Consider the following 9,190-nt stretch of genomic DNA (forward strand, 5'->3'; position numbering starts at 1 on the left):
CCGTCTCTATGATTGTAAAATGTAAACAGCGTGAACCACAGCTCACCAGACAATGTGAGGGTGGGGTGGGGGTGGTAGTGATAGTGATAGAGAGAAAGAGAGGGGACTGCAAGGAGGCGCTTGCAGCTTGTTTTCTAACGGCTCCTAGAAGAGAATCTATAATACGAGCCGGCCCGCGGCATAACATACGCCGCTATTTAGTTGTTTCTAATTTTCAATAATTCATAATTTGTGAATTTGACAGTACCAACGCTGACACTGAAAATATTTCTTTAAAACACTATAAGTAGCTCGTTAAGGACCATAACCCCCCCACCCCTTCCTTCCCTCCCCCCCTCCTCCCCCCCCCCTACGTTTAAAATCGTTGGCTCTGCTTGTAAACATTTAGAGTGAACACAGCTCACTAAAACCATGTAGGGGTGGGGAGGTAGGGAGAGCGTTTGCAGCTTGTTTTCTAACGGCTCGAAGAAGAGAATTATATATATAGATAGATAAGCGGGCTGAGCGTGTGTCAGTCCTTCCTTCCTTCCTTCCTTCTGTCATCGCTATAGATTTTGGAACCATAAAAGTAAACATTCGCACCATGCTGTGCTTTTCAGTGCACCGCAGTGTCTTATTATAAGTGTTAGAGTAGGGTTTGTTTATATAACGACATAGAGCTATTTTATAATTGCCACGGTTTTTACTCTTTCGCATAACGTCAAGAAAATATTAAATACACGCAAACTGCTAAAACGTATTAAAAAGATTAATGTCAAATATCATTTTCGTTTAGGCTCCCAGAAAAAGTGGATACATTTTAATAACATAATAACAGCAGGGTAGAAAAATCAGAATTTCGGGTTTTATAGAAGAGGCGTAGCGAGGGGGGGGGGGGGGGGGGAGGGCATATGTCCCCGGGTGCCGACCTTAGGGGGCGCCAAAGTGGGTTGGAAAAAATGTGCGAGGGGGGGGTGGTGGAAATCGAAAGTTTTAGGGAGGGGGGGGGGAAGGGGTGCAAATCGAAAGTTTGAGGGGGTGCAAAACACCGGAAAGGGCGCGATTTGGCGCTACGGGCTAGACTGTGAGCAATATGCCTGTATGATTGCATTTAAATTGTGTCTATGTTATGAGTGTTGTGTTTGTTTTTTCGTTTTTTTTTTGTTTTGCGTTCGTTTATGTTGTGTTTAGTTTTGTTCTGTTCCCAAGTTGGTACATTTAAAAAAGATTTACCGTGGCGGAGCACGGGATGCAGCTAGTCTATAATATAAGCGGGCTGAGCGTGTGTCAGTCCTTCCTTCCTTCCTTCCTTCTGTCATCGCTATAGCTTTTGGAACCATAAAAGTAAACATTCGCACCATGCTGTGCTTTTCAGTGCACCGCAGTGTCTTATTATAAGTATTAGAGTAGGGTTTGTTTATATAACGGCATAGAGCTATTTTATAAATGCCACTGTGTTTACTTTTTTGCATAACGTTATGAAAATATTAAATATTCGCACATTGCTAAAACATATTAAAAAAATCAATGTCAAATATCATTTTAGTTTATATTCCTAGAAAAAATGGATACATTTCCATAAAAGTAGGTCGAAAAAACTAATTAATTCCACTTTTTTTTGTGTGGTAATTTTTTTAAGGGAGGTAATTTGAAAATATATTTAACTCAACAATAATTTAAGTTAATCTTTTTTTTATTACTACCGCATTGATTAGTCTATGTTAAGGTTCATAATTAAAAGAGAAAAATGTTAAGATTATTTATATTATTTTCTAATTAGTCTATGCTTTCTCAAAATCACTATTTTTTGTTTTTGTTTTTTGGTGTTAACAGATGGTGAAATTTTATAATTATAGTATAGAGAATGCTGGAAAGACTTTCTCTAGGCGCGGACGCCTGGGAAAAGCGTGTTTTTCGGTGGTAATTCTAATTACATTGCCAATGTGTTTTCTTAGAACCATAAAAGTAAACACCACTTGCCGTACATTCATTTGCATCGCATTGTTTTATTATAAGTTATTGAGTAGGATCTATTTATGTGACTTAAATTTTTAATGTCGGAAAGGCTCTCTTTGGGCGCGGACGCTTAAAAAAGCGTGTTGTTTGGTGGTGATTCTAATGTTGTGGTTGTGTTGTTTTTTTTTTTTTTGGTTGTGTTGTGGTTGTGTTGTGGTTGTTTTTTGGTTGTGTTGTGGTTGTTTTTTGGTTGTGTTGTGGTTGATTTTTGGTTGTGTTGTGGTTGTGTTGTGGTTGTGTTTTTGTTGTGGTTGTGTTGTGGTTGTGGTTGTGTTGTAGTTGTGGTTGTGTTGTGGTTGTGTTTTGTTTGTGGTTGTGTTGTGGTTATGTTGTGGTTTTGTTGTGGTTGTGTTGTGGTTGTTTTTTGGTTGTGTTGTGGTTGTGTTGTGGTTGTGTTGTGGCTGTGTTAAAGTTGTGGTTGTGTTGTGGTTGTGTTGTGGTTGTGTTTTTTGTGTTTGTGTTGTTTTTGTTTGATTTGTTCTGTTCCAAAGTTGGTACATTTAAAAAAGATTTACCGTGGCGGAGCACGGGATGCAGCTAGTTATATATATATAGATTATGTGACCGTTGTGATGTTCTTACCGTGGTGCACATGTTACATTTCAATTAAATAAAACTCGCTGAAGATATTTTTTGTCTATATTACTATATAGTGTTACATTGTAACCTTTCTGTTGCATCATCCTGATGACGCCTCTATGTTACTTTCTGAGTTTATTCCAGGCATCTATTCGGGGGGGGGGGGGGTCGGAGCCCCCGAGGAAAGTCTACCGCCCCCTGATATTTTTTTCTGCCCCCCTCCCCGAAAATTACAAGTGCCCTCCCCTCTCCCCCCGGAGAAAAAATCTGGAAGAAACACTAGCTACTTTATTAAACTGATACAGTCATAATGCTCTCTATACCTGTATTTGTGGTTTTGTGTTTTAGCTTTGAGTCTTGCTTAAGTGTTAAAAATTAAATAAAAAAACAAACACGTAATTTAATAGTGTATGACTAGTTATTTTAATTAAATTAAAACGACAGAAACAATATTTGCACTAAAAACAGGGATTTAGTTTACCTTATAGTGTGATGACTGGCCAGCCATTACAATGTCTTGTTGTTTACGTAAACTGACTAGCTATCACATAAGTGTGTTGTCCACTGATTAGACTTATCAGCTATCACATATTTGTGTTGTCCACTAATTAGACTGACCAGCTATGACATAATTGTGTTGTCCACTAATTAGACTGACCAGCTATCACGTAAGTGTGTTGTCCACTAATTAGACTGACCAGCTATCACATAAGTGTGTTGTACACTACGTAAACTGACCAGCTATCACATAAGTGTGTTGTCCACTACATAAACTGACCAGCTATGACATAGGTACAAACGTACATCCCTTGGCAGGTAAAGTTCCCACCTGCCCTAAAGATGACTACCAAACGTACATCCCGTAGCCTGTATCTCCTTCTTACAACACACCTATCAGGTAAAGTTCCCACCTGTCCTAAAGATGACTACCAAACGTACATCCCGTAGTCTGTACCTCCTTACAACACACCTGTCCATCAGGTAATGTTCCCACCTGCCCTAAAGATAACTACCAAACGTACATCCCGTAGTCTGTATCTCCATCTTACAGCACAACTGTCTCTCAGGTAAGTTTCCCACCTGCCCTAAAGATGACTACCAAACGTACACCCCGTAGCCTGTATCTCCTTCTTACAACACGGCCAGAAGTGGACCAACCTAGTGACGCGACGTACCGTGTCGTACCTCTCCTGCGTCTGTCTGGCACTGGGATGGAAGCAGCAGGCCAAGCTGTTGTTGTCGCACGGCCGGAAGAAGCTCCTGCACCGCAAACACTGCGACACCCGTCTGCCGTTCTCGGACACACACGGTTTGCGTTGGTCAGTCCCGAGTCCAGTCGTCTCGGTCTTCTCGACTTTACTCGTATTCTTCAATGTTGTGTATTTTCTTTGAGTCGGCACCTCCTCCATCATTCCCTCATCTTTATCGTCTAAAACTTTATTAAAATCAACATCACGCGTTGATAAATCTTCGTTAATTTCCGTAGAACCTAGTGTTGGAGTTGGTTGTATACCCTGTGTTAGATGACACGTTTGGTTCTTGTAAGCCTCCAGCTCTGCATTAAGCCTCCTGTTGTCTTGCGAGCTGAGCTGCGTCTCTCTCTTGAGACTGGCTATGTCGTTTTCTAGACGTCTTGTCGTTTCTCGCAGTTTCGCTATGGTGTCGTCTTTGTGCTTTGATGTGTCGTTGTGTTTGTGCAACTCGTGCCAGCGTTTCTGTATACAAGCGATGATTGTGGTGGGCTGTGAGGGTTGGCTGTCTTCTGATACGTCTGGTATCCCTATACTTTCTGCCAGGGCCTACCGATTTATTGAAATAAATAGAAGTATATATTTGGCGACAGCGAGTAAACTAATAGCACTTTGTTGTCCAATACAAGGGCCTCATTTAGTTCACATATCTAACCCCCCCCCCCACCCCACACACGTTTATCTAATGGTTTACTTGTATATATTTCTCTACAACGATATAAGCTAACTATAAGCACTTTGTTACCCAATAAATGACCGCATACATTTTTTTATATCTATCCCCATGTTACCTAATTGTTTACCTGTATAGATTTCTCCATAACGATAAATGCCCTGTGCTGTCTATCTATTTCCAGTAACGTTTGTTGTAGGCGATCTTTCCACGCGTTCCTTTCTGACTGGGGAAGACATCACAAAGAGTAGTTTTTACCGTTCTAACAAAAAGCTTTTTTAAATGCACAAACAACGTAAAATAAAGCTTGTCCATATCTATCTACGTATTTCCTTCACACTGAATGATAAAACCGTTGTATAGATAAAACCGTTATATTAAAAAAAAGTAATAAAAACATTTCGAAAGTTTTCCTTTTGTAGAAATCATTGTAAATAGGTTGGTCGCTAAAAGGTATTATGCGATTTCATAATCTGAGAAATGCTTGTAAAAGACAAACGTGCAAAAATAATTTAATCTTATGTAACATCTAGAGATTTTGCATGCAAATTTGCTTACACGTTTTGTTAAATGTAGCCTATGTAACTATGAATACGAAGCGGTACTTTTGGACTAAAATGAAGACAAAAGAAAACTGATTAAAAAAACAATGAATACGATTGTTAATGTTTTTGCGTGGACTAATTTCAGCGTAGTTGACAATTTTCAGTTTGTGAACATTATGTAGACATTAGGTCCCATAAGGCTATGTTTTCGTCATGCCCTAATTAACTTACATTTTCTGATTACACACTCAATGTTCAAATGTTCAATCAAGCTCATATTATTCTTGACAAAAAGAAAACCTGACCAGCACATAAAAAACGTCCTTCTGTTGTCCTTCTCGACTCTAAAAACACACCAATGTGTTAAATCTAAACACCCGAATTCAATACTGTGTTGTAAATGACGCGAGCTATAACCATAGACTCCAATACAATCACAATGATTTCTTTTGTTCCCTATATGAATGTATAGAAACAATCTATGAATAAAAAACCTGCTTGACGACATGTTTCATTTGCAAACATTACCGTTAGCCAGGCTAACTAGCTCATATATTGTTGTATAATTATCTAAGTTGTTTTTGAAGTATTTTGTATTGGGAATATTTTGAATTGGAAATAATTTATATATTTGAAATATGTTGATATTTTTTTTTCTTTTTGAGAAGTAAATCATAGCTATACTGGCGTGGCCTAGAGGTAGAGCGTTAGACTCGAAAGTTTCGAGTTCCGATCCCGGGTAGGAGTTAGTAGGACTTCCCTGAGTCCACCCAGCTCTGGTGGGTCCCTGACTTACGTTAGGGAAACAAAAGCGGCTGAGCGAAGTGCTGACCACATTATCCACTTGCATGCCGAAATATTAAAACAGCTGAACTCTACTTCATCTGCCCAATGTGTCTTGGACAAGAACGGGAAAAGATGATACATTGCCCTTTAATTTTGATGTGTTTTTCCTTTCAGATTCTGTGTGTCTAAAAGTATTTTGTTTTTCAGAAATTTATTCTTTAAGCCATCTTGTTATTGAGCCGCTTAAAAATACTTTACCTGTAAAACTGAACCTACTTATCCTACATATTTATCGTGCAACCTTGGGGCTGTTTATAAAATACTTTACTTGTAGGACTGAACTTAATTAATCCTACATATTTCTCATGCAACCCTACAACCGTAGATAAAATACATTACTTGTAGGACTGAAGTAATGAATCCTACATATTTCTCATGCAGCCCTACAACCGTAGATAAAATACATTACTTGTAGGACTGAACTTAATTAATCCTACATATTTCTCATGCAGCCCTACAACCGTAGATAAAATACGTTACTTGTAGGACTGAACTTAATTAATCCTACATATTTCTCATGCAACCCTACAACCGTAGATAAAATACATTACTTGTAGGACTAAACTATGAATCCCACATATTTCTCATGCAACCCTACAACTGTACCTTATATAAAATACTTTACTTGCAGAACTAAATTAATGAATCCTACATATTACTCATGCAACCCTACAACTGTACCGTATATAAAATACAATACTTGTAGGACTGAACTAATGAATCCCACATATTTCTCATCCAACTCCACCCGTAGTTTATTAACCACCATCTCTGCAGTTCTCCTGATATCAGCGTCTATGTATTTAACCCCTCTTTCTCCTTGTTCCATCCTTAGCGAGACTCGCTCATCTGTCATAATAAATTAAAACACACATGTAAATAAAATACTGAGATAATAAGTAACAGGTGTATAGAAAAAATGTATCGTCGGTGATGCCGTCTAAAGTAGAGGCAACGAACCGTGAAAGTCCCGGTCAATATTCAAATGTTAATCGCTCTCCGTGTGGATGCTTGAATAGATCTAATTGTGTCTATTTTTGGGAACCTTTTCACTACAGTTTAAGCCTGGGAAATCGATGCCTGTATGTAGATTATGCCCGTATAACGGTGTAGGAAGGGACCCGTGTTTGTTACCCTTAGGCTTACAGTGTTCCATACATTGCATCACACCTAGGTGGTTAGGGGGTTCTAGTTATGTGACAGATAAAGGGGGGGATTCAAGACAAGCGAATTGGCATATATTGCTATTTCAACAGTCTAAAGAAAAAAAAAAGAAAAAAATATCTTAATTTACGATCTATAATTATTTACATTTTACACGGTTGGTGGGTAGGAATCTGTGTTTGTGTGTGTGTAGGGGGTATAATCTGAATCAGTGTTGCTTCATTTCATTCAGGGGAAGTAGCTTTGTATGAAGATAAGTGGGTACAATCGGCTAAAATAGCGTTAAGTCATTTATGGATGACTCGTAGATTCTATAGTAAAGAGCTCGATAACATCAAAGTGCATTTTCTACTTCTATACATTTTTATGCAATTAAAATCTACATTTTGTAAAAGAGGCGCCTTTAAATGAGACTTTCTGTAGAAGAAGCGCCATGAAAAGACTTCCTTTCTATAAAAAGGCGACCTTAAGAGACTTACGTTTTAGAAAAGAGGAGCACATATAAGACACTTTTTGTGTAATTAGGAGCCCTTTGAAATTAAATACTTATTTTCTCTCTTTAAAAGAATTACTTTTTGTAAAAGCTTCAACCTTGTAAATTATGGTAGCTTTTTACAAAAAGAAGAAGAAGATTCATTTAAATTGCCAAAAAAAGACGTGTTTGTGACTTACCGAATTCTCCTATCTAGACATTTAAATGATACATATTGAGTCCGTCTTGGTACATCAAAAGCGATTTCTGATGCACATTTTGCTTACAGGTACTTGACTTTCGTTAGTTTCATTTTATTTTCACCCTCTAGAAAACACAAAGCGCCATATTGCATGCTTGACTTAGAAACACACACACACACACACGCATACCGGTATTCATAACAGTGACTCGCCCAGCTTTAACACTGATCACAGGTAACATTCTTCTATTGTGCTGGCTTACAGCAGTCATAGATTTACAATCAAAGTGAGATTAAGGCATGATCTCCACTGTCAGTTTTAGTTTCATGCAACTCTTGAGTCTGACAGTCTAACTACAGGGACAGTGAAATCCTGTGTTGATACTACGTCCTACAGTCTAACCACAGGGACAGTGAAATCTTGTGTTGATACTACGTCCTACAGTCTAACCACAGGGACAGTGCAAGCCTGTGTTGATACTACGTCCTACAGTCTAACCACAGGGACAGTGAAATCCTCAACTTGATACTACGTCCTACAGTCTAACCACAGTGAAATCCTGTATTGATACTACGTCCTACAGTCTAACCACAGGGGCAGTGAAATCCTGTATTGATACTACGTTCTACAGTCTAACCACAGGGACAGTGAAATCCTGTGTTGATACTACGTCCTACAGTCTAACCACAGTGAAATCCTGTATTGATACTACGTCCTACAGTCTAACCACAGGGACAGTGAAATCCTGTGTTGATACTACGTCCTACAGTCTAACCACATGGACAGTGAAATCCTGTGTTGATACTACGTCCTACAATCACAGGGACAGTGAAATCCTGTGTTGATACTACATACCATAGTCGTACCACAGGGACAGTGAAATCCAGCATTGATTAACTCTACTTGAGGGTATCCGTGTATACCCTGTTGACTTACCCACTTCAAGTTCTTTATTAATTCACCGGGGGAGGGGGGTACTAACCTAATATATCTGCCACAACAGGACAACGATGCATATTATAGTAATCTTAACAACAGGCGCCTTGCCACGATCTCATAAAATTAAGGTAAAAAGTAACCTATTTCACCAGCACACTTGAAAATAGAAGTTTATTATCGGCAATTTTTATTTATTTTAAGTAAACGGTTATGCTTTTAAATACAGCGTTAAATATCTAAAAAAAAAATAACCTTTAATATTTAACCATCTAGTCTACTACCTTTGTGTACGCACTGAAAATATCCTAATCTCTAGCAATCAAATACAATCAGTACAGCCCGAATAACATACCTATACAGCTATGTGATCCTAATCCACTAGGTCAGACTACTCCAAATTTTTGTCATTACATTCAAGCTATTCAACCATGAAATATAAATAATATCCAGCTGTTATATCCCACAACTGTAATGGCACAATCTTCAAAGAGCCGCGCCCATTCACTCCTCACGGTGGGCGCACT

The sequence above is a fragment of the Physella acuta genome, unplaced genomic scaffold (genome assembly GCF_028476545.2).
Source record: "Physella acuta isolate Inbredline_101_S28 unplaced genomic scaffold, ASM2847654v3 ptg001064l, whole genome shotgun sequence".
Lineage (NCBI taxonomy): Eukaryota > Metazoa > Mollusca > Gastropoda > Physidae > Physella > Physella acuta.